At 36.7% G+C, this 4,894-nt stretch overlaps 1 protein-coding gene across 1 annotated transcript in view; it reads left to right on the top strand.

The window, feature by feature from the left end:
- LOC107740094 (beta-2 adrenergic receptor-like) overlaps positions 1-2,581 on the top strand; it is a 10,101-nt gene extending 7,520 nt beyond the window's left edge. Inside the window, exon 3 of the transcript XR_001640057.1 lies at positions 2,518-2,581. The gene's annotated coding sequence lies outside the window, so the exon portion shown is untranslated. The remainder of the gene's footprint in view (positions 1-2,517) is intronic.
- The last annotated feature ends 2,313 nt before the right edge of the window (positions 2,582-4,894 follow it).

Here is a 4,894-nt window from a genome sequence, read left to right as displayed (position 1 = left end):
CGCTTTTGCATAGTTTGTGCTTGCTGTTTATTAATCATTTGAAACTAGCAAACTAGCAGCTCCAGTAGTAAGATTAAAGGATTTATCTTGAACTCTGTCACGGAAATTATGTATAAACCCTAATCAAACAATTTAATAATCAATTTACAATGAATTTATACCCGTGTTGTACATTATGCTGTACGCCATGGATGAGCGCTTTGTAAAAATGAACGGCTTGATTATTCAGCTGCGGGCGTTATCTTCTGGCGAGATGCGGGAATTCATTCGGCGCGTGACTCTCACGGTGCATTATGGGCATTCTCTAGCCATTGAGCGTGCACCAGTCGAGAACGTCCACTATGGTTTCAGACACCACTAAAAATGGCTGTTCCCTCAAATAGTGCCCTATTTAAGGGTATAGGGGGCGATTTCGGACACAGCCCTAGTTTTCCCTCTTGTTTGATTGTGTCATTTGGTTCAGGTGTGTCCGGTTAATTATCCTCATTTGCTTCACTATATTAGTTGTGTTCTGTTTTCTGTTTGTCGTCCGGTCTACTACGGCTGCGTTTACACTTGGCATTAACATGCGACCTGTATCCGGATGTTGTCCACATACACATTGAAAAGACAAGTGTAAACGCGCTTCTGATCGGAATGTTATCCGATCAGTGTGTCCTGCTCCAGAGGTAGTCGAGGACGCACTGTGATCGGATCTCAGTGTAATGTAAACGCAATCCAGCCATCGTGTCTGCATTCGCAGGTCGACATCATGCAAAACACCGCCCCCTCTCTCGCGAACTGTCAGAAGAAAGACGGAGAACACCCGAGTGGAGCGCTAGTGAGACTTCTACACTTATCTTTGATTTGTAAAATGTCCCGCGAATGAAAATGCTTTTCAAAAGAAAACCCACCACTTCAGGTTGACTTTGCACTGGGCCATTCTCTGCAGACTTATTTAAAGGGGTCATATGATGCGATTTCAATTTTTCCTTTCTCTTTGGAGTGTTACAAGCTCTTTCTCACCGTAGCATGACAATAATATATGTGTGTGTTCTGTGTATATTTATTATGTATATATAAATACACACATATAGTATATATTTTGAAAATATTTACATGTCTAAATTTATATTCATATAATTTATATTACAAATAAATATATTTAATATATAAACAACATATTTTTCTGAAATATATACATGGATGTGTGTGTATTTGTATATACTGTATATAATATACACAGCACACATACATACATTATGTAAACAAAAACTTTTATTTTGGATGCAATTAATCGCGATTAATCATTTGACAGCATAATATAATTAATATAATGTAATATAATATAATATAATATAATATAGTAATAGTTTGGTACAGTAGATATGTTTAAAACAAGAAAGAAATTGCTAATCAGGTAAGAAATAATAAACTTAATTCAAGATATATTCTATCAAAAAATGTCTTTTCAATGTACATTTCAAGTACATTTATGTGGATGTTTTGATGTTTTAATGGAAAGGAAGACAAAACACTGTTTTTTTGTAGTGATGTACTAGTTTCTTTGTGTGTGTAAAATTACTAGCATTGGTTGGTGACCTATATTTGTTTATTTTAAGCTTTTGTTTCACAAACGATCTTGCATTATCTTGAAGCACTAAATGAGGTTTGCTCTAATTAATGTAAGAGACAGATGGAGCAGTGATCCGGTTTAAACTGGGTTCTGCATACAAAATCTATAAAGGAGGATTTGTTTGTCAAAATGGATAATCAATAAGGCTTCCATCTGTGGGGGTTAATAATGAATGACTTACATTAACTTTGCCCCTTTTTGTTTAAGGTTTTTAAAGTACTTCAAAGAGGTTTCCGGTCCCTATTGACGTACAGCACAAAGACCTGCTTCATGCACTGCTCTCCACATTTCACAGAAATCTAATGCTAAGACCCTGCTTTTACTGAGAACCATTTGAGCACATGAAAAGAGCGAATAAATTTAGATCCAAATCATCCTATGAGGTATTTAATCTACTCCTGTTTGCTCTTCACGCATATCAATGACACGTATAAACAATGCATATTAAAATCACTAAATAATGCACTTTTTCTCTCTCGTTTTAAATCAGATTATTCCACTCAGACGTTTAACACATTAATTCAATATCATACCTGAAAAAAATCTAATTAATTAAGCAAAATATGCCTTTTTATGACATGACTGTTTGGCATAGGTTAAAGAACCAAAGGCAGAAACATTAATCGTGCTTATCGTATTATTAAGCCTTTTGTTTTCACTTTAGATAAAGCCTCAGACTGTCTATATCAGGAGAATAATATAGTCCTGAATATAATATTTTGCCTTTGTGAAACAGGACTGCTATTGTTTATTAGTGTAAATTACTTGCTGCTGTCATCATATGGCCGTCTGTTATCCTGGATGTCTGCCCATACTGAAATCCGACCCATCCAGCACCGAATCCCGATGGTATGTGTCATTCTCTCTCACTCCCTCATGCCTTTCTTGTGTTTACTTCTCAGATACAAGCCCTACAGCTCTGAAATGCAGAATGAATAAATGCCGGGGATTCATTGTCATAAAGAGTACACAGAGGCCATACATGGTAACAGAAATGGAGACATAAGTGTCTGTGGAATTACTCAAAGAGACTAAGTGGAGGAGACTGGCAGGAGGTGTCGCACTGGACTTCTGTTACATCATGTGGAGATTTATCGCCAGGAGTATCCAGGTCTTATAATCGCTGCTTTGATATCCATTGCACTGACTGGAGATCACCTGAGCTGGACGGTTATGGTCAGAAAGATAACACTCATCGAGACGACCCGGCGGTGCAACTCTCTTGGCCCGCTTCCACGGCAAGTCTAGCCTCGTCGTGGCGCGATCCATGTGGGGATCAGATGGCTGCCCCTCTTTCCTCGAAAAAAAGAGACAAACGAGAGCGGACAAACACAATGCACGCAAATCGCCCCCTCAAGGACATCGCAGAAGAAGAGAATGACGTGTTCTCCCGGCGCCTATTTATACTATAGTCGCACCGGTAGTGACGTCATGGGCTGTCGCCGGCCAACGTGTTGTTGGTGTTTTTTCAATGTATGCTTCAGACACGGGTCACGACGAGGCGTTCCCCATAGCGACCCCTAGAGGACGCAGTTCGAAGTTCCCTTGAAAGGGAACAAAACATTTTCACCCAAAAGAAAATGTGCTGTAAATGCTGACATAAAATTCTTATACAAGTCTTTTATATTGTCACTGTAATAAATGTTTACATTGCCGAAGTTGAACATTTGAAAAGCAATCCCATTGGACTTCAGTTATTATTTTGGTTGTGTGCTAATATGCACACACAATTTTACTGCAAACACTTCAAAGATGCTGGGAAATAATAGGATAGTTCACCCAAAAATGATTTACTCACCTGTAGGATGGTGGTCCAGTGTTGCTTTAAACCCCACTTACGTTCAATGAATGCATCTTTATTTTTAAGTAATTATTAGTAAGTGTTGGAAAAAAAACATTTGAGTGGAAACTGTATCTACACCTTTTTTGGGGGACAAAAATTGAAAAAACTCTTCAAAATATATATTTTTTTTTAATTATTCCTCAGATAAAAGAAAAATACAGGTTTGCAATGACAGGGTAAGTAAATAATGACAGACTTTTCATGTTTGGGTGAACTATCCCTTTAAGAAACAGAGCTCGGATTCTCTACGAACTAACAAGTTAACTGTGTGACTTCAGTTTTTCTTCATACTACTGGATGCAGTTCAGTTGTTTGATGTTTTACTATTGTATATAAAACAGACACTCAGAATCATTGATTTAGAGCAGAAAGCTGTTTTCAATTAAATGCCAGACTTTTGCACACATCTTATACATCTGTTTTTCATAATTTACAGAATCATGTAGGAATGTGAGAAGTAGAGTGATGTCATGGCACAGAACACAGGTGTTAATGAAGCAATTTATCCAATCTTGGTGTTTTATTTGCCTGGGCAAATGAGACAAGCACGAGAATAGAATAGTCCCAGATGGGCTATTGAATGGTCTTCTGATGATAACATGTTGAAATTTCAATCTTTATTTCACTTTCAGTGTAGCTTGCAGCAACACTCTTAAAAATAAAGGTACCTCAATGTCTCAATAGTAGCACTTTGTTTTAGTAAAGAACCTATTATATTTGAATAGAGGATTTTAAGTTTTTTTCCCCCATATGGCTTTAAAAAGTTTTTTTTTAAAGTTTTTTATAATAAACAACTTTGCTCTTTTTACTAAATGAATTATTATACGAGGACAGTTGTTACACACTTTATGTTTTTTTTAATAAAGAAAATAAATACATTGTCAACATTGAAGACATGTATTTAATATTATGCATGTATGAGCTGCAATTTTATTGTATTATAAAATTAAGAATTAAGACCAAAAAACCACGTTATTGACCCCTAAAACACCAGCACATATATAGATATTATAAAACCTGTGTGTGTGTGTGTGTGTGTGTGTGTGTGAGAGAGAGAGAATAAGATTGGTTCTAATGGCATCAGGATGTAGTAATCTTTATTTTAAAGAATTAATTAGCTAGCATGCAAAAAGCAGTAGCATAGTCTTGTTTTGTGGTCCAACAACATTTGTACGCTTCATTAACTAGTATATTACTACAGAACTAATGTCTTAGTTGAGGTTGCATGATATTAATTCAGCAATGAACAATCAATGGGAAATCCCAGTGTGACGCAAGTGAGGAGGTCAGAGAACAGATGCCAAATTAGAGGCCAAATGTCAGCCCTTCCTGAACATAACCAGCTAGTGTGTAACATCTTATAAGGGGTATAAAACCGAACACATCACCTTCCACACACATGATCAGATGCACTGCAAATCTCATCTGCAGATGAT

Source organism: Sinocyclocheilus rhinocerous, unplaced genomic scaffold, assembly GCF_001515625.1.
Source record: "Sinocyclocheilus rhinocerous isolate Xijiao unplaced genomic scaffold, SAMN03320098_v1.1 scaffold584, whole genome shotgun sequence".
NCBI classification, from domain to species: Eukaryota; Metazoa; Chordata; class Actinopteri; order Cypriniformes; family Cyprinidae; genus Sinocyclocheilus; species Sinocyclocheilus rhinocerous.
Note: the sequence above shows the minus strand (reverse complement) of the source record. Positions and strands in the feature narration are given on the sequence as shown.